The 21,600-nt window shown below is 43.2% G+C and overlaps 1 protein-coding gene across 10 annotated transcripts in view; it reads left to right on the top strand.

Annotated features, from left to right (window-relative positions):
- PUM2 (pumilio RNA binding family member 2) overlaps positions 1-21,600 on the top strand; it is a 104,915-nt gene that overhangs the window by 6,884 nt on the left and 76,431 nt on the right. Inside the window, exon 1 of one of the 10 annotated variants that reach the window (XM_025212312.1) lies at positions 2,229-2,247. The exons of the other annotated variants lie outside the window; for them this stretch is intronic. The gene's annotated coding sequence lies outside the window, so the exon portion shown is untranslated. Of the gene's footprint in view, positions 1-2,228; positions 2,248-21,600 lie in introns of those variants that run through there. 10 annotated transcript variants of the gene reach the window in all.

Genomic DNA, 21,600 nt, shown 5'->3' with positions numbered 1-21,600 from the left:
CCCCCCCAATGAATTTGTAAACAAGATCCCCTCTCATCCTTCTCTTGTGGAGGCTGAAGAGATCCAGGTCCCTCAGTCTCTCCTCGTAGGGCCTTACCTGCAGGCCCCTAACCATACGAGTGGCCTTCCTCTGGACCCTCTCAAGGTTATTCACATCCCTCTTGCAGTGAGGTGCCCAGAACTGGATGCAATACTCCAACTGCGGTCTGACCAATGCCTCATAGGGGGGAAGTATCACCTCCCTGGATCTGGTCGTGATGCACCTGCTAATGCATGATAGAGTGCAGTTAGCTTTACTGATTACTTTGTCACATTGACGGCTCATATTCATCTTTGGGTAGATGTGATATCTTTTATTAGACCAACGAAATAGTTGGAAAAATTGTTCTTTGCAAGTTTTCAGGCACAAACACCCTTCTCCAGGCATAGGGAGAGTCTGCTAGTGAATTGTTTTCTCTCCTGGGTAGAATAGAAGCCACAATGCAAGGCTATGACAATGCAGATGTGTGGCAGTGAGGATCAGAGGAGTGGAAGACAGTAGGTGTGAAGTGTATTTGGATTTGTGTGTCATAGTCAGAGAATTGTAGATGTTCAGTCCTCTGGGAATGATGTTGTGTTTCTTGCATAGGCTTAGAAAATGTGTGTCGCACAACCTTCACACCTATTGTTTTCCACCACTCTGATCCTCAGTGCCACACGTTTCCATTTGCACAGGTCCACATTTTGTCTCTCTCTCTGTCTCTTTCTGTGTCTGTCTCTCTGTCTGTCAATAGGTACATGATGAAATCTTGGAAATTACAAACTATTTGGCTTTTAGCATCATGAAAACTAGTTGAAATAGTTTAAAAATTGAAATCAGAAACCCACATATTGGCATGAGATAGTTGGGACAGATACATTCTGTAAAGGATTATTTTTCTCTTCAATTTATTAGAATTATTTGACTCATCTAAAAAAATTCTTTATGCTGGCTATTTTCCTTTTTCAGCATGAAAATTGCTAAGGAGACTCAGGAGTTATTGGGGGAAATGGGAGAAAGTGAAATGTTGGCAGAATGGAAGCAGCCTAAGAGAGTTAAAATAAATACAGTGGAACCTGGACACTTTGACTTATGTTCCTTCCAGCAGTTCTGAACCTTTTGCACCTTACGTCCCACCGACCATTTTGTCAAAAAACCCTGGTCCCACCATGATAAAAATAAAACCCCACATATTGAACAAATCCTGTCAAAATTGCACTGTTCGAGATACCTGTTAGTTCATCTATTTAAAGTGCAAACAACTTTGATTTTTTCAATTGGGCAGTGAGTTGAAGTCCCACCTACAGGACCTTCGTATCCCATCAGTGGAACGTGTCCCACTGAGCGAGAAACTTGCTTTACCCTGTTGCAAAGATCAGGGTTTGTGAAGTAAGGGTGGGAGGAGTTATACAGAGCTGAAATAAACAGTGCGTTTGGACTGCTGATGTGCTCCAACTGTTTGCTGTGGCTTTTATTTCAAAGGGTGATGCTTCTTATGAGCTATGCAGGACCACTGATGAGCTCAGAGTGGAGAAACAGTACCCTTTGAAGTAAAAGCTTCAACAAAGAGCTGAACAACTCAACTCCTCTTTTATTCATCCTGGGTTAGCAAATGAAGTAGAGTGTGACCACCCAGATCTGAAGGATCTTGGTTGCCCTATAATAAATTTTGAGTAATTTGTGTTGTAATCTAATATGATTAAGATTAAATAGGTGTCCTAGAGTTCCGTAGTAGAGTTGATTTTAATGTCTTCAAAAGCAATGTGAACAGTGGAGTGGAAAAGCTTGCAAATCAGTTAGCTAAGACTAAAAATGGATGTGAAGGACTTTAGAGAGAATGGTCAGCATGTGTCACATAGGAAAACCCTTATTGATAAATGGAAAGTAGTTGACATATCTGTAAATCTGTGAAATCATTATGATCTGAATCACTTTGGCAACAAATTTTAACCTATTTACTGCTTGAGTGCCTCAACATATGAAGAAATATGGGAGTAAAATTACCAAAAACATGCCATTTATATAAATTGATAGCTTCTCTTGTTTGTAATTATGTTCAGCTATGTTTGCTTCATATGGTGATATATCTAGCTGCTATAGGATGAAAGCATACTTGTCAAATTACTGGATACATGGAAAAGCTTCCATCTGAGGATCAATTGGACTACTTAGTCAAGACAGAAGAAGTTAAAGCTGTACAGAATAACAAATATGAAGCAGAAAAGGGGGTAAGAGCACCTATTCATATAATACTAGGGCCAACGGGACTGACAATAAATTAGAAAGGCAGTGCATTTAAATGCAAGGAAAAGGCATGTTTAACACACAATTGTTTGTCGCAAGGCATGGCTAGAAACGAGAGCATAATATAATTCAACAGAACATCCACCACTAAATATGATCAGAAATAATTTACAGATGCAAACTCTCATTCTTCAGAGCATAAGCTTGTTCCTACTGACAGAATTAGGTAGCAGCTTCCCTTCCTTAAATATACAACTGTCCATCATAGGGTTTTTTGCACCTTAGCTGAAACATTCACTGTTGGCTGTCGGACAAGACTAATGTCTGTTCTAACACTGGAGTAGTGGTCTGTTCTGTTATGATAATGTATGACTTTCAGTCCTGAAGAAGTCTATAGAATTGCAGGTGATGATTCAGTTGTTAGAGGAAGGCATCTATCCTCTGTGGCATCATCCCTTCCTTAATTCCTTAAGGTAAGTAGGTTATGACTTGTTCATCATTGACTTAAGCTGGTTCTGTCTGTACCTTGTGGAGCCTTGTAGGACCTGAGAATTCAGTGCCCAGCACTCAGGCAGTAGCAGTGTCCACTGCTGGAAGTAAGGCTACTTTAGAGGCTGAGGTGGGCTTTTTGGGAGGGAAATGCTTCAGTGGAAGTTCAAGACATGTTTTCAGGAGTCTCTAGGTCCAGCAGAAAGTAGTGCTTATAGGTTAGAAATGCCAGGAAAATAGTGCAATTACAGCAAGACAAGAATGCTTATGAATAGTGGCGTTTTAAGCCACTACTCCAGCAGCTGGAGTATTTTGTCTCATCTTGAGCACTTTGCTTCAGTTGAAATTTATAGCCTTTTGACAAGGTCCAGAGAACAGCAGCCAAATACTTAATGAGAAATTGGGGGATTTAGCTAAGTTGTCTGAAAAGCTTACTCCTATGTTGTGGAGAAGAAGCTGCTAGCAGATGTGTTGCACAGTCCCTGTACTTCAAGAGCATATCAAAGACTTGATTACGTAGGGAGCTGTTTTAATCATGCTGTGACAGGAAAATGCCTAGGCATTGTCAGATTTTAAGAAAAAGAACAGGAGAAAAAAGCAACAATGACTATTCCTGGACTCTGATGGACATGGTCATCAGAGGCAGCCCCACAACTCCACGCTGCCACCCAAACGTAGCCCCTCCACTTTTGCATGCCTCCAGACCCACACAGCTTCCCAGATGTAGCCTTGCCCTGATACACACTCCCTGCTCTGTGCTGCCACACACCTCTCTCTGGCTATGCGCTGAAGCCTGGCCAGAGCTCCATGTTGCCACCTGGCCTCAGATCCACACTGCTGCCCAAAAACATCTCTGCTGTTACCTGGCCCTGTGCTGCTGTCCAAATGCAGCCCTGCTGCTGGCCCCACAGATCCAGCCTGGGAAGAGTCCCTGCAGTCTGGACTTGGCTCAGGGCCTGGCTTGAGTTTTCTACCCTTGTTGTAAACAAACGCACACTTTTCTGCACCAAATTAAAACAGTTTTCTGGACAATAATTTGAATTTTGAAATAATACCTAATGCTTAAAGGTTTTCTTGTTGGAGTATAATAATCTGAGCAGACTTGCCAAATTCGTGGTTGGGGAAAGACGTACAAGATTTCACAGGCATTTAGCTTTCTTCTGAAACAATGAATATGATTAGCAAGCAAATCTTATAAGAAGTTCCTGTACTTTGGAGGGAGGACTCGGCCATTGGTTAGTTCCATTTCATATAATTAACTGAATTGAGATTTTTTTTGTTACCATGTTAGTGACTGACACCTGTTTTCTATAGTGTGATTGCCATGACTTTTATGCTATAAAATTCAAAATATTTGTACCTTCCTTCTGATCATAGTTATAAAACTGTTTTCCTAAATAGGATGGTAATCCATTCTTTGTTCGTATCCATGAAAAGACATTAGCGCTCAGTTATCAGGTGGAAATGGTGCATGTGCGTGTGTGATGATACTTCGGCAGAATGCTTGAAGATCGTACCTAGGAATGTCTTGGCAATATTTGGGGGAAAGAGTTGAAGTTCTTTTTAGTGCTTTAAAACTTAATCCTCTAGAATGTGTGATACTACCATATTTTCTCACATTCCACATGCACCTTGTTTTTGGAAGGCAGCTGTAGAGAGTTTTTTTTCCAGAGTTGTGGCCAACTGACAGAGTAAGTCCTGGGCACCTAGCATGTCCAGGTAGTGTGGCATTCCAGGAGACAGTCTGGGTGAGGCAGCAGGAGTTTTCTGGTGTGGCAAGACCATAACAAAGCCAGGCCCCAGAGGTTTGCAAGGACGGTAACAAGCTGCTACTTCTATACACATTCCTGTAAATATGAAGTGTTTATACCCTACAAGCCTCATCAAGATACTACAGGCTACATGCAGCAGCTCACTTACAGTCAGGCAGCTCAAAGTGAAAGGACTTTGCTTTCAGGGCCACGGAAGTGACAGCCACCTTGGCAACTATAAGTCGCTGTCTGTTTCAGGGGCAGGCACTTATTTCGGGTGGAGGGATGCTTAACAACGTTTGAGCTTTCAAGGAGCATGGGTAGCCCTGTCCCTTGACAGTTGCCTTGCCCCCTGGTCACCATCTTAGGAGCAGAATTCCCTCCCTATAATACCCTAACCTTTACCACCTGAAGTCTCTCCCCTTATTCCCTAGAAATACTCATTTTGCAAGGGGAAGTTGCCATCTTAGAACCAGAAAAAAACAAATCATACGCTAAAAATCAAACACCTACTATGACATTTTAATTTTATTTCAAAAATTTTTGTCATGATTTGTTTGCTTACTATATATGAAGGTGATTGCACAACAACTCAAAAATATATTCTTAGTGTTGTATATTGTGGGGGTCTGTGTGTGGTAGCGTGGGGGGATCTGTCTGGGGGGGTGGCTGTGTGTTGGGCTGTAGGGTATGTTGGGGGGGTTGTGTATTTGTGGGGGTAGAGTGTTGGTGGTGTGGTGTGAAGGGGGCGTGGAAAGGGTGTGGGGATCCCCCCACATGCCCACCCACCCATGGTGTAGCAGCAGGCGGAGGGGGGGGTGCTCAGGGCTCCTGTGCCTGGCTCCAGCCACTGCTACACATCGCGGTGAGGAGTGCAGCCCCCGCCAGCCTGTTTCTATTTTGGGTGCTCCTCACCGTGCACTTCCAGCCCTTGTACTCACATGGCAGGGGAGCGAAGCCCCACGTTCTGGAGCCGGCTGCCTTTGTCCCAGCCAGCTCTAGTGCGTGGGGCTTCCCTTCCCTGCTGTGCGTGTGAGGGGGCAGTGCACACATGGCTGAAAGTACCCACAATAGAGACGACCCGGTGGGGGCTGCATACCTCCATGCGATGTGCAGCGCTGGCTGGAGCCAGGCACGGGCACCCTCGTCATCCCCGCCTGCTGCTGCTACTGTCGCTGCCTGCTAGGCTGAGCGCCATGGGGAGAGTGTGGTGGCTGGGTCCCCACACCCTTCCTCTGCCCTCCCTCACACCAGACACTGCCCACCCAAGCTTCATGCTGCTGCTGCCCCCCTGGGTGTGGGCTCTGCACTGCCACTACCCCACACTCCGTGTTCCTGCCCTGCTGCAGCTTTGCCCTGCCCCCACCACTTCCTACCTGCTTCCTGGTGCCAGTGGGACACTGGGAAAGTCAAGCAGGTCCCCAGTAGCGGCAGCAGCGGTGGCAGTCCTGCCCAGAAGCTGCGTGCTGTCCGGGTCCTTCTGCCCACGAGGGTGGGAGTGAAGTGCAGTAAGGTATGTTGCGGGGGTCTATACCTGGGCACCTCACTCTTACCCTTGTGCGTGGAATGGCTGGGTGGGGCACAATTTGTTGGTGGGTGCTGTGGGCTGGATGAAAGTGCCTAGTGGCCTGGGTTCTGGCCTGCAGGCCATATTTTGCCCATCCCTGGTCTGTTTGCTTCTGTGCTCCCTTGTTTCTGTTCCAGTGAAGAAAAATACATTTTTTGAGGTCTGGTTTTAGTGTGAAAAGGTCTGTATAGTATGCAAATCTTTTTGTCTAACACATGCAGTAAAAAATAGTTTCCTAATCCAAGTCTTCTAGAGTTTTCCAAGTTTTGGTAAGTTATGAGACCTGGAGGCAAATTTAAGAAAATTTTAAAATATATTTTCCTGTTGGATATTATGCTAAAAGATTGAATTTAATATTCTATTTTTTTGGTTCCCTTTCCCAGTGAAGTCTGAGAAGCCATTGCTGTCTCATGCTGAAATCATCTGTCCGAGATCCACATTCAAAAGGAGCTACAATGAACAGCCCAGTCAAGACTGGACTTTTGTTTTAATATATTTTCCATTTAACTTATCTCTCTTCTTGAATGGAGAGAAAGGAATTAGGGGGGTAACAACAGCAGCTTAACTTGCTTTTTAGACTTAATATAAAAAGGAAATCAAAGTTTGGTCTGGTGTGTAGTGGAGGGGGGTAGTAGCATTATTTTTGGTTTGGTTTTTAAGTTTGGAAACTCTACCTGGTATGGCTTGTGACAGCTTGTTTGTTAAATAGAGCTCATTATGTTGGTACTTAATTTGCAGTAACTGCCCATTGGTTTCCTAGCAGAGTTAAGGTGGTTAGAGATTGGTGTCTAAAAACTATGGGCTTTTCTACATCACTTCCATTCTAATCCAAGATTACTGTCATGTAGCATACCCCACTTACTTGCCTCTGGTCTGTGTGCCAAAACCCAGAAATGAGGCAGTGTAGCCAGTTAAGAGAGCCCTTGGGCACGTGCCAGTGAGCACATCCAAGGCTGTCTTAGCGATTCTGGGCACATACTTGGGCACGATCCAAGGGAGTCACAAAGCCTCAGTAGGAGCAGAAGTGGTTGGGGGAGGGTTTCTTCATGAGCCTTCACAGAGGCAGTGTAACTGTGCCCTAAATAACTCTTAGGACCTACCTACGTCATACATTATCTTATTACTTATTTCTACTGCTTCTGCTGCCACAGCCCTGTCAGTTGTGGCACGTAAGTTGGATTTCCTTTCATTCAAGATCTAACTCCTGTTTCTCCCTTCTTCCTTGGTTTGAAACAAGATGAAACTGGGCATAATGTAAAGTAGGGATGGTCAGCCTGTGGCATATGCATACCACAAGTGGTCCAGTCAGCTGCTGTATGTCACTGGAGCCTGGGTGCTCAAGAGGTTGGATGGGGGAGGGAAGGGGGGGCTAGGATGCTGCTGCTGAGAGGAGGGGTCAGGTGTCGCTGCTAAGAGCCGGATTAACGCTTCCCTGCCCCTTCAACCACTGCAAAATTTAGGCCTTTGGATCTTTACTCGCCTTATAAATCTACAGTGTTTATAAGTCCAGGCAAAGGTTAACCTGGCTTTTGGGGGCGACACCTTTCTTAGCAGCAACCTGCCCCCGCTCCATGTAGCTGCAAGCGGGGGAGGCTTAAGCTCCCGTACCTCCTTTCTGTCACCCCAGGGCCAAACAACTGCATCACAATGATGTTGTTTTAGAAATTATAATAGTTGGGCTGGGCCAGATGTCCAAGGCTAAGCCTGTTGGTAGTCAGGACTTATTCAGACTAAACAGTCTGCTTTCTTTTGCAGCTGTTTTCAGGGCCTTGGAAGAACCTTATTACATTAAACTAGTACACTTTTCAGAAGTACTTTTGTTTACCTTGATGGATAAAAGTAGAAAATGCACACTACCATAACTTTTAAACTAAATTATAACAAACAAACTAACTAAAGAGCAGTCAGGATGCTGTGGTATTCTAGGTTCGATGAGATCCTCTTAAGAGTGATGTGAAGTGTGACACAATATTAGCACTGTTAGGTGTGCAGACACCTATACATAGGGTCACCATATTATTTTTAAGGAATCCGGGACATGGTCATATGCACTGTGCCACTCTGCCTCCCTGCTGTCCAGGGTGGAGGTGAGGGGAGTGGGGACTGCCTGCAGAGAAATGGGGTACCTGCAGGGAAATGGGGTGAGTGGGGCCAGGAAAGCAGGAAGCTGGGGCTCTGCTGGGTGAGAGATCAGGAGGAGGAGGAGGAGGAGGGCTCATCTGGAGGCTGCTGCCGAGCAGAGAAAGTTGACCTGTTCTGGGGGAAGTATGAGTGCAGCATGTGTGTCTCTATATGTCTGTGTCTGCGTTTGTGTGCAGCTGCTTCGGACTGTCCAGGCTGCTCTATCGGCACGTGCGTGCACTGTGCCCTGTGCAGCTGCTTGACCACCATGTCTGCAAGAGGCTGAACCTGGACAGCCTCTAGCCTCCAACAGACCCCCTTTATAATCCCCCACCCTTGCTCCCCACCAGCTTCCTCCCCCTTTGGCTCCTTCCCTATGCCTCTCATGCCCCCCACTCACTCCTCCCTCCTCCCCCGTCCCTTCCCTGCTCCCCCAAGCTCCCCCCCTCACTGCCTCTGCAAACCTCCACTAGCTTCTTTCTCTTTAGCCCCTCCTTCCTTCTCTTCCCCTCTCTAGCTTGTTCTTCCCTCCCCCCTTCCCAACACACTTAGTTGTAGTGGGGGCCACAGTCCCAAAGTAGAGCCTAGAGCGCCCTCCCCCTACATGGGTCTCCAGCAGCTGGGAGTGGGCAGGGATCTGCCCCTGCCTTCAGCTGCTGCTCAGGAGGGTGTGGCAGGGTGATGCCAATCCATGATTTTTGTTTGAATGTTCACTAACTGGCCAGGACAGGCTATGAAATCTGGGACTGTCCTGGCCAAACTAGGATGTATGGTCACCCTACCTATACATGATTCGCAAAGAAATCCTAGAAATTTCACATAGAAAGCCATCGTGTCGGACTCTCATTTGTTGTAGTCTGAGTTACTTTCAACAAGAGAATTGCTGTATTTTTTTTTTTTGTAGTCAAGAAATAAGTTAAACCTTTTCCAAGGATGCCTTCACTCTTAACAAGGGGTCTCTTCATTCTAATGAGGAGTGCCTTCAGTCTTAAAAGACTACAAAACACTGCCACAGAATATAAAGTTTTGGAGAACCAAAAGTAATACTTTTATTTGGAATGGAATTCAGCATATATTTGATTTATTTTTTTTTTACCTGCTTCCTGGTGTTTTGCCTACTGTCACACAAAAGCAAAACTGAGTACCCATTAATACCTTTCTTTTGAACGTGTTATTTTTACTCATTAGTATTTTATGTTCCCACACTGGAAAGAATTGTCTGGAATTGTGATTTCTCACTTAGTGGAGCTGTTTTAAATTGAGTGTGCTGCTTGAAGATGACCATAAGAGGAGCTGCATTGACTAGTCACTTGTCTTATGCTAGCTGTGGTAAAACTGTTGCAAGGATTTGAGAGACCTGGGGTAGGGGGAGGGAAGAGGAAAGTATTGTGTAAGGTTCCCCAGAGAGGGGAAACAATAACCCATGTTTAAATGTTTTGCATACTCACAGTTTTTTGATAGTTATATCCTTTAAGAGCACATACTCATTGGCTCTGTGTGCTCCATTCTGTAACATGGTAGTACAGTAGAAGAAATAAGAGATATGGAAGACTCTGAGGAAGGGAAGAGTTTTTTTTAACTGTAAGTGACATGGAATAGTAAGCCATCTTTACAGGAGGTAGAGCAGCATTGCTCAAACTTTTCCTCAGTATGACCCCATTTATGGCCCCATTTCCTCAGCATGGCTCCTCACTCACAGCCCATAGCCCCTCCACCCCCGGACCCCATCCATTGATGTTGCGACTGCATTTGGGGTCGCAACCCACAGTTTGGGAACTGCTGAGTTAGAGTTTACAAAAGATAAAGACAGTGCTCTTGTTTCCTTAGAATTCCGTTTGATCCTGTTAATCTGTCTAATTCAGCCCTGCTTTTAAAGACCGCTATCTCATAATTTTATCTCCTGGCTCGAGAGTTAGTAAGAGGTCAGTCAGTGCTAACATGGAACCCTGCTATGATTTTGTACAACTCCTGTAAGAGGAGCTTATGTTTCAGGTACAATATTTGGTGCTTCCCTAGTATTCAGGTATTTTCACTTCCTTGTCTTATATTTAAAGACAATACTTCTTTAAAGCAGCGTTTGTTTTAAACCAGCAGTTCCCAAAGAAGGTGTGGGGTTTCAAGCCCCATAGGAGTTCACTTACAGCACTCAGACTGACACCAGAACTGGAGTTGTCCACACACACAGCTTAGGGAAGTAGCTGCTTTCCACTGTTGTATTTTTTGCCCAGAGTTCAAGAGTTCCACAGTAAAATATATTGATATTGGCTACATCAGGGGTTCCCAGACTGTGGTATGCATACCCCCCTGGGTTTATGCAAGACATCTTTTCAGGGGGGGGTACGTGGGAGAAATTGTGTAATGGTGGATTTAATTTTCATAATAATAATCGGCATTTAAGGGGTTAAAATATAAACCATATACTGGTAGGGGTATGCAGGCAACTGGTAAATGTGGATGGTGGTATGCAATAAGAAAAAGTTTGGGAACCTCTGGATTACGTGTTGATGTAAAATAGAACAATAAGTACAGTTCATAAAGGATCAGCTTGTGTTATGGAATAGATTGGCTGCAACATACTGTTTGCCCAAGCCTTTTTTGTTTTTTTCTTCCAAGAACTTAAAATTAGTTTTTATGTTTGATGTAATTGTCATGCTTACTTTCTCTCAAAGGCAGGAACTTTTTTTTTTACATGCATCGGGTGAGACCTGGCCATCAATAGAAAGAATGAATGAAGGAGACCAGTTCATTGGTACTGTGGTACTGAATGCCCCAGTAATATATGCGAACATATAGCAGCCTTATTTGACAGTCAGAAACTTGACTAACAGGTGGGGGTGGATATGAGCAGCTAATGAAACTAACGATGTCCTGTCAATTTCAAGATTGTCTTTACAGAGGAGGAACTGAGTAATAACCTAAGGAGCCTTAATAATGTGTGAACTACTGGGCAGAGGCTGAGCACAGCATAAGGGGTGTAGGCTGTTCACCTATGAGCAGCAGGCATGCTTAAATTGGCATGAGCCACCTCGTTTATATTGAAATCAGTGGAATTTGTCAAATGGCTAGTATCGCCTGTACAATTTAAATGCCAGTCTGTGGGTGTTCTAAGTGACTTAAACTACTGGGAGACTGAGGTGGAATCAACCATACTGGTTATAAATGAATACCTGATGAATGATGACTTAACACTGGTGTAAAATAAGAACTGGGCCTTAAAACAACTGTTTTGTTTTTTTTCTCATGTATTTTACTTAACACAATGAAATGTGTTATAATTGAGGTTTTGATCATTTTCTCACTACAAATAGCCTTGCAAAGTGATTTAAAGAAACAGTTTTATGACTTACTTTTAAATAATTTTTGAAGTACCTTTTGTGTGCATATGTTGTGTGCAAAATTACGTTGAAAAGGTTTGGTAAATAACCGTGATCATGATAAAACTTTGAATTAAGTAGTAAAAAAATGGCACTTTAATTCTGTGTTAGTTCTAAGCCCGTTGTGTCATGGGGAATACAGTAAAAGCTGTGTTATCCAGCATCCATGGGGAATGGGAGGTGCTGGTTAATCAAATATGCCAGTTATCTGAGAGCTTATCTTCAGCGGGTTGGAGGCATATTTGCCGGTGCACCAGGGTTTTCACTCCCTGGTGTCAGTGTGCCGGGGGACAGAGAGGGGCGCCCCATTCAGGCTGCTTTGGCCCGGGCCATGGTCCTCAAGGAAGAAGTGGGACTTGGCAAAACTGGAGACCCATGATCGTAACAACAGATGTCGTCTATGACAGATGCTAGTTAATGGAGCATACCGAATGATAAAAGCTGGATAACACAGCTTTTACTGTATATCTTATTGTTCTCTTATGGTTTATTTATGAAAAGATGCTAAATGAGTAACTTCATGAAACGTGTGCAAGGAGCAAAGACTAAAAGCTGGAGAAAATGAGATTTGGATGTGTTCTCCTAAATCGGGAGTAGGCAGTTATTTAGGTCTGTAGGACACGTAGGGAGTTTTGATGAGCTGTTGTGGACCGGGTCAGCAACCCACATCCGCTCCCCTGCTGTGCACAGCCACTTAACAAACTCCCTATGTGGGATGGGGCTGCGGGTGAGAGGGTAGTGATTTTTGGGAGCAGAACGGGTGGGCCAGGCCGGGATCACAGGACAGTGACACTATCTGCCCACATGCCCCTTTGGACACGTGTTCTGCAGGGAGGGGTGTTCAGGGATCACGGCTCTGTTCCAGACCTTGGCCCCGCACTGGTGCCACCCCAAGATCCCAGATGCAGCACCCCATCTTTCTGGCTGCACACCATGCCCACATGGTTCCTGGCTGGTTTCCGTGGAAACCCCAGGATTGCAGGGCTGGGGCAGAGCTGCAATCCTTCCCCTGCATGCCTCTGCCATGTGAATGGAAAATGAAGAGGCTCAAGAGGGGAAGGAGGGATGCCTGTGCGCTAGGTCTTGGGAGCTGGCTGGGGGTGAAGGGGCCAGGGTGGGGGCGGGGCACAGGGGGCGCATGTAGCAGTGTGCGCCCAGGCAGTGCAATCTGCGGCTGCCCCCTTGGTGCTCCGCATGGATCCAAGCTGTGCCCACTCCCACCTGGGGTAGCCCACGTTGTGCTCCTGCCTGAGTCTACTAGCTGAGCCTTGGCCAACATGCACAGATTACCGGTGGGGCTTCTCCTGGTGTGACTGCAGCCACTCAGGTGCTGCTCAGCTCCCCTTACCTCCAGTGGCAACTCCTCCTCTTCCTGCTTCTGAACCTGTTCGGCTGCTCTGGGCAGGGAAGAAGCAGATGACCTTTGCGGGCTCGATCCAATCAGTTGGAAGGCCAGATCTGACCCGTGTGCTGTATTTTGCCCACCCCTGTCCTAAATAGACACCAGCCATATTGAGGGGAGGTGTAGAAATGTTTCCATTAGGTACTTACACAGTATTCAGTAAGGTACGTTTTTTCTTAGTGTGTGGGTGAGGGACTGAGAATAGAAAATAGTTATAAAATTACAAAAAAACAAAATTGGCAGGGAGCATACCTGAAACCACTTCAAATTTGCTTCTATTTTTAAACGTACAAATCTATTAGGCTAGATTTCCAACTGACTGACTACAAACTGAAGGTAAAAAGTCTTGATTACTATGGGGAAATTGCATTGGGAATGTTTAATAAATGCTACCTTACTTGCTTGGAGCAGGAAGCAGAAGGAATCTTAATCATCATGATGCTGACCAAAAAAAAAATTACATAGCCTGTTTTAGAATCAAATTACATTTTAACTTTCTGGAATTAATCCATCCCAGATCTAGAATAAAAGTATCTGAGATTCAAGGTATATTTCCATGTACTGATTTCAAAACGCACACATTTTGCATACTTGTGGCAATGCACCATGTTTACATATATGTACAAATAAATTTGGATCATTCATAACTGCATTAGGGTACTTCTTTCTGATGCCCATATATATTTCAGTTTACTATTAGTGGAACAGCTATGAACTTTAAAAGAAAAAACAGACAATTTATAAGTTTTTGTGTGTAAAATACCTGTCCATTCATCAATAATGACGTTTTCTGGCCTTGTTTCTGAAACTCCAGTACACAAGATTCTGTAGTGTTCTTTTGTCCTTCAAATGTGTAGGTATTTGATAAATACTATGGCCAAACAACTACTTAGCCTCACAAATAAGTTCTCAAGCCTTAATTTTTCAGAACTCATTGATGTTTGCCACATGGCCTTGCTGTATCTTGTTCTGCACTTTCCTTTGAGGATGTTCTCTAACAAGGTAAAATTTGAAATTGAAAAGCCAGCTAGGTTTATGTGGTTGGTGTAGGATATATGCTTGCTTTGTGCACATGTTCCCTGTAATATGCTGACACAACTGATAGCTTTAAATCCAGCAAAAATGAATTCTGGTGTTCTTAAAAACAGGTTTTACAACAGATTTTAATAACAAATCATAATCTGTTTAGGCAAAGCTAGTAGTTTGCCAAACTTTGTTTTGGCTGAAATTTAAATGAACACTGAATTGTTTTGGAAGATGTCTGCCAAAGTGGTTTGGTTATTTCTTTTATTTATTTGGTTTATTTCTTGTTTGCCTCTGCCAGCAGTGCTCCCCTCCTTCTCCTCTTTCCATGTCTTTTGTATTCAGGTCCCTCTCCATTTGGTACACTGCTTTGTGCATGTCCTTTCACAGCACCTATGAAGTGAGCTTGGGTTTGTGAAAGCTTATATTATTCAGCTCTGTTTTAGTTTGTCTGTAAGGTGCAAATCTACTTTGCCTCAGCTATTTCAGCCAGTGTTTTTGTCTGCTGAAAAGTTCTTGTGGCTCTTTTTTTTATTTAAGAGTAGGGCTTTTTAATTTGGTAGATGTTTTTAGGAAGATGTTTTCTGCCATTTCTGTGAGAAACTGCTCAATACATAGCTGATGGTAAGCTTCTGAAAAAGTAGTTTGGATATGTTTAGTAGAGACTTTGAAGACTTTGTCACATAGCATGCTTATGTCCAGCCAGACTATACCTGCATTGTCCCCATATGTTCTCTCTCTGTCCCACAGCTACAGAGCCTCTAAATAAGGATCTCATTTGTCCCATCTCATTTTGTCCTGGGATCCTAGAGATGCACAAGCCCACTACCCTGCTTCAAGTTCCTCTGAAGTATGTGGGATGCAGTGTGGCAGTGCATTTTCCCAGGATATGGCTGCATGTGTCTGTAAAGCTATAGTGGGTCATTTTGGGGGCAAGCCAGCCAGGTTGTGAGCTGTTACTGCCACCTGCTAGCAGAGGAACAGCAATGCAGCTTGGAGGGGTGATGTGTAAATGACCCAGGTCAAAACAAGCATAGCATAGTCAAACCTAGGGACAATTGGGGCTCTTCACTGGCCTCCCAGATGAGACTTCTGTTTATAGCCAGAGATGATATCTAACTGGTCTAACTTGGGGTGTGGCCAAGCATTTGAACTGAGAGCGAGGAGCCAGTTTTCTGTGCCCTCAGTGATCCCTGCCATGCCCAGGTCACAAGTAGGAAGAAGCTATCTGATTTGAATACAGACTGGTTAAAAGACTAATTTGCTTGGGAGGAGGCATAGTTGAAGGGACCAGGAAAAGGGCTTTGTAGTTTGAGGTAAGACATGGCATGGGATGTGGGAGATGCGTGGAGCAAGAGCGGTACTTGGATTAGGACGAAAAACCTGGAACAAGAACAAGATGAGACCGGCATGGGACAGGAGGGGTCAGGTTTGTGTGAGTTTATCTGTGCAAAGTCTCAAATATGAAACCTAGGATTCTGTGAAACCAATTGCCTTTCCCCTCTACCACTGGTCCACACAGGAGTTTACTATTGCTGTCTGTGATCTCAAGTGGCAAAAGTCTTTGTGATGCATCTAAAGACTCCAGTCCCACTGATGAGCCATATGGGTGTTGGTATGGTTTCATCTAGTAGATTTTTTTTATGGTTTTCTTTCTAAGAAACCTAGGATTTCATGTTTGCGCACACACTGACCTTATTTATTAAGATTGCAAAGTCAGGCACTCAGTTGTTCAGAATTAGGAAATGCCAGAATTAAAGTTGCCTGTAAATCCTTAAGTTGCCCTCTTGTATGGGTGTACTATGATTCAGTGGTAAATTATATGATCGCCTATCTTTTTTTCCCCAAATGATTTCTGCCTCATTTGGTACACAGATTGGACAGTGCTCACCTAATGAACAAGCTATCCAGTATTTTATTCTGCCTTTGTTCACTGGGTGGTCTCATGCTTTGTTTTTTGTGCATTGTTAAAAGAGTTTTCAGAACCAGTTGTGATTAATTTCCTTAATTTATTCAGCAGTGCACATTGCTATACTAGAAGTACTTCTCAAACCTTAATTGAAAGCCTCAACAACCCCTGGGAAGTAAGAAGGTAGTAGTAGAATGAAATAAGGCACCAAGAGAATAAGGTTCAGAGTTTTCACTAATTTGGGGTGACTAATTTGAGACGCAAGGACCTGATTTTTTTCTTCAGAGTATTTTTCATTATACTGTGCTTAATATATTCAGACAGCTCTCCATTGACTTTAAACCTCAGGGTATCAAGTCTTATTCAGTAAATGAGGAATAATCAATTGTGACCATTTGTGAAAAGATGGAGTTTGAGTTTCTAACTTCAGGGGTTTTTTCATGTGGTTTTTTTATATGATGAATATTTACAGAAGCAGTAATGTGTGACAAAGTAGGCCTTTGACATTACAGCCATACACCTTGAAATATATATTTGAGTTCAGAAATTGATTGTCAGTCTCTGCAGAGGATGTAGCTCATCTGCTCTGCCTCTGTTCCAAGCCACTATGTAACCACCCCCTTTGCAAATCTGGCTGCGATTGATGTAAAGCCATATATTATACATGTTACACAGAGAATGTTGCTGTGTTTACTGTCTTCTAGGAAAACCATAATTGTGAGTGTCCAGTGTTTCACTAGAAACAGATTTTATAAAACAGTTCGGTAGGGAGCTTTCACTGTCCCATTTTCTGTAATATGTATAAAAACATGCATCCAGCTAAAGGAATTAGTAATAATTCCAGTGCCTCGTTATGTTTAGGTGCTACACTAAATTTGTATGTGGATAATTTATACCTTTGGATTGCTAAAAATAATTCAGGTGCTCAAGGTGGTTATGATTTTAAGTACTATCATTTTATTGCCCTTTCAGCTGGTGAATTGTTCTTGTTGCCAAGAAGTACACCCAGCTGGCCTTTACCCAGTGACATAAACTAGGTAAATCTTAAGCTATATTTGCACTCAGGAAGACTGGTAGTGCTTTAAGAATGGCAGAAGTGTTTTAATTCCAGCAGAAGGAGTTTTTCCTGTCACCAGAATTGCATCAGGTTACTAAGCAGCAGAGACTGCTGACAAAGCACCTTCTAGCAGAGCTGTGCACACATGGGCAGAGCAGGGAGTTGGTGGCAGGACTCCATTGGCGGTAGGTTCCACCTTGTCACATACATGGCCAGCACCGCTCTGCTGGCAAAGGGATTAGAGTACCTCCACTTTGGAAAAGTACTTTGTGACTGAGGCTTCAAAGTTAATTTAGTGTTCAACTATAGTGCTTCGTAGATGCTTTGGAGCACTTGTACTTTAGCCCTTAACACTTGGAGGGGTGGGAATTTGGGGTATCAAACCCAACCAGCCCTGTGAGCCATATGAGGGTTGCTAGGCTGGTCTGTGGGCTGAATCAGGACTGTGCACCTGGAGCCAGTGCAAAGGGCTAGTCCAGTGGGCTGCTGCCTGCAGCACGTGCCCTGCCAGACCAGCTCAGCATGCTAGCTCCCATGCAGCCTAATCCAGACTGGCCCCAGGGCTGGTCTGGTGGGGGCGCTGTGGCCAGCGCATGCTCTGGACCAACAACCTGTGCTGTTTGTAGCACCTGTGGCACTGGGTTTAGCCTGCACACCAGACTAGCTCTGCATGCCATGTGGCGAATGGGTTCAGTCCCAGACCCACAGGCTAGGTCGTAAGGCTCCACAGGCTAGATTTGGCCCGCAGGCCCTGTTTGACACCCCTGGAGTCAAGTTTTTGAAGACAGGCTATTTCAGAAAAGCTGTTTCAGGCAAGGAATGATACACTTGAATGATGTACTTGTTTAGTACAAGGCTTTGTATCCCAATACTTGTGACTTAAATCCAGAGACTTTGAAAGAAAGAAGTGACTCCTGATTTGGCTTTGAAAGAAATTATTTAAATCCTTGAATTGAAAGGTTCAAAGCTGCAAGATCCAAGTGGAGGATGGCTTCTCCCCAAGTCTGGCATTAGGCACTTAAGTCCTAGAAAAGAATGGGATGGAAAGACTTTTCAATTGGTTATTCCTATCCTAGACATCTATCTACTCAGCTTGCTAGCTGCTAGCAATCCTGTTCTGAATCACCTAACTCTCCCCATACGGGAGTGTAGACACACAACCCAGGATTGTCGGTTGCACTGTGTGGCCTGTTAGACACTGTCCTTGCAGTGTTGATCAAAGTCTCTTTTAGATGTAGACCAGTTGTTCTCAACCCTTTTAGATCAGGATAGTCCTACAGAACTTGTTTTGAATTTGGCAGCACCCCTGTTGTGCTGCTTCTGCGTACCTCAGTGATTCTTAACTGGGACTGCCCTGTGTACCTCGGTGCACACCCAGATAAGCTTAAAGCAGGCAGGCATCCTTGCTCTCTTGCTCTTGCTGCAGCCCTTCCCATTCCAGCTCCCCTCTATTTCTGGGGAGGAGCGTGGGGTGGGGGTTCTGGACCAGGAATTTGCTGTAGCTTGTCCTGGTCCAGACTCTTTCCAGAAGCAGCGGGGAAGCTGTCTTGCATCAATGTGAAAGGGCTGCATGCTTTAGGCTTATCTAGCTGTGCGCAGGGCAGTTGCATCTGGTTGCCATGGTACCCCTGAAAGGGTCTCAGCACTGTGGTTAAGAACCATTGGTCTAGACCAGTGGTTTTCAACTTTTTTCATTTGTGGACCCCTAAAATGTTTTGAATGGAGGGGAAAGATCCCTTTGAATGATAAGTGTGGGTATGCACATACCTTTGATTGATCATAGTCATCTTCCATGGACCTATTAGACATAGTCTGTGGACCCCCAGGGATCCACAGACCACAAGTTGAAAACCACTGATCTAGGCTTTGGATAGTAGTGATGTATTGTAGTGGAAGTCAAACTTTGAACCTGAGCTTTGCAGAGACAAGGAAGACATTTGTCTTCATGTTTGTTAGCTTGTTGAAAATATTGGTACCTGCTGAGAAATTTGCATGGGTATTTAGTATAATTTATGTCTTTCTCTTGAGATCCTGTGATGTACATTAGAGATAAGGAAGTAATTAAAGAAAAGTAGGGCTGGAAGGGACCTCCAGAGATCATTTAGTCTACCCCCTGCTCAAGTCAGGATCAACCCTGACTAAGCCATCTCAGTCAACCTCTTTGGGTAGCCTGTTTTGACTGTTTTAATGTTAAAACACCCTCATAGTGAGGAAGTTCTTCCTAATATCCAGCCAAAACTTCTTTTGCTGCAGTTTAAAATAGTTGTTCCTTGGCCACAAGAGACAGTAGTTTATCTCCATCCTCTTTGTAATCAGTCTTCAGGTATTTAAAGATTATTTTCAAATCCTGTCTCAGTCATCACCTTCTCCAGACTAAATCTCAGTTCTTTCAACATAAGTCATATTTTCCAGGCTTCTCATAATTTCTGTTGCGCTCCATTGAACACTTTCTGATTTATCCATATCTTGAAGTGCTCAAAATTGGCCACACCTGGCATGGAGTGGAAGAGTGATTTTTTCCCTGCTTTGCAAATGATGCTCTTGGTAGTGCAGCCCAGTTTACTGTTGGCCTTTTTTGCAACAACAGCAAGCTGTTGCCTTATATTCAGTGTATAGTCTACTGTAATCTTCAGATCCTTTTCTGCAGTACTGCAGCGTAGTCAGTCATTCCCAGTCTATTTGTGAAGGTCATTGTTCCATCCTTAGTGCAGGATGTTTTTCCTTTGTTTAATTTTATTTGATTGAGTTTTAGATCCTGGTTTATCAAGGTCATTCTGAATCTTAGAACTACCGTCTTGAGTGTCTGCAACTCCACCCATCTTGGTGTCACCTGCAAATTTGCTAAGTATGTGCTCAGTCCCATCATCCTGATCATTAATGAAGATATTAAGCAATATGGGACCCAGGATGGGCCCCCTGGAGAGCCCTGCTCAATACCTCATCACAGCGAGACATCGAGCCATGTGAGCTTCTGACAGTTGGAAAATATCAGTATTAAGAACTAGGACTGGTGCCTAGCATCTTTTGACAAAAGTATTCAGATGGCGAAGAAAAGAGAACAGTTGGTGAAGACATGTTGGGAGAGATGTTTAAAGGCAGATGTGATGGACCAGAGGGCATATTTTTCTAAAGAAAAGCAATACTGCTTCCTGAAATTTTAGGTCATTTGTTAAAGAGGGTTATACAATGGTCTTTACTCTTAGAAAAATATTGGTCACCTTTTTGTGTGTGGGGGAGTTTGTCCCACTTTGACAAGCTTGTAAAGTGAACTCCTTGTTTTTGACATTTTAAACTGACCTGGATATTGTTTTTGAATTATTGATCATTAACAAGGATTTTTTTGTCCTTTTTTAATGCACTCAGTTCCATATGCTGTTGTAAATGTGAAAAACTAAGTAATAACCACAAATTATGTGTTAATTTCAAGTTTCAGTAAAAAACGTGTGTGAAGAAGTTAGCCCAATTAGACCAAATGCAAAATAAATATGAAGTTTATTTAATTTAATTTGTAAATGATGACAAATGGTGAGTACATATTCAATTAGAACAAAGTATTTTGTATTCTGAAATTTCAAATAGATTTGGAAAACTTGTTGAAGGACAGAGATCTAATTTAGTTGCATCAAAAATATGGTTGGGGGCATCGGGTTGTTTTTTGTTTTTATTTGGTGTTTATAAAACAGATGCTATCCCCCAAATCAGAAAAAAAAAACATTAAAGTTCAAACTTTGCCTGTTTATGTGATTAGAACCAGCATTTTTCCTTGTGATTCTGTGGATTTCCATACGGTGACTTGTAACACAGTGTTAGAAAAAAGAATATGGTAGGCAGAATAGTAGGAAATTAGAAGTAACGTTGAGGAAGATGCATCTGTTATAGGCATCAGTGTTACCTGTAATGCTGTGGCAACTTCTTGTGCACTGCTTTTTCTTATGGGAACATAAAGGAAGACTCTATTTTTTGGTAATGGTTAATTATTTTTTAATACCCATCACTGGTCATAAACCTAGTAATGATTTAAATTGCATGCTCATGATCACAGTGTGGATGAGCAAAATGAACTATAGTATGACACAGAGGTTCACTGCTCTATCAGTCCATATCGAATTGGCACCGATAAAAAGGAAAATTGACGTTATCGGCAATCAGCTTTTTTTGGCCAGTGTAGCTGATAATGTCACTGATAAATGCTGCGTGAATGTGCGCAGCTGCAACATGCATAAATCATGATCAATATTATTTTTGGTAATTTTAATTCATTAAGGATTTAACCCTTTTAATTGAAAGTTAAATAATTTCTTCAGTAAAATTAGCTGTACACTCAGTCAGACCGTAAGACTGAATGGCTGATAGCTTATTGTGCATGGTAATAACATCTTAATAGAGTACTGAAATTTAGCAATGAAAAAAGAATGATTGTCAAGAAATTTACCGTGCTTCTTAAAGTCAAAATTCTCAATTCAGTGGCGTTTTCTGCAAAAAAAAAAAAAAAAACCCTTACTATATTTGTATAGTAATAAAACTGCAGGTACTTCAAAAAGTTGGTAATAAGCGTATTTGCTAAATGGCTTTAACTTGACTTCTGAACTATAATTGGGGATCTAACTAGAAGTGCATCCTTTAATCTTGCTCTTTTCACCACTG

The sequence above is a fragment of the Alligator sinensis genome, unplaced genomic scaffold (genome assembly GCF_000455745.1).
Source record: "Alligator sinensis unplaced genomic scaffold, ASM45574v1 scaffold200_1, whole genome shotgun sequence".
Lineage (NCBI taxonomy): Eukaryota > Metazoa > Chordata > Crocodylia > Alligatoridae > Alligator > Alligator sinensis.
Note: the sequence above shows the minus strand (reverse complement) of the source record. Positions and strands in the feature narration are given on the sequence as shown.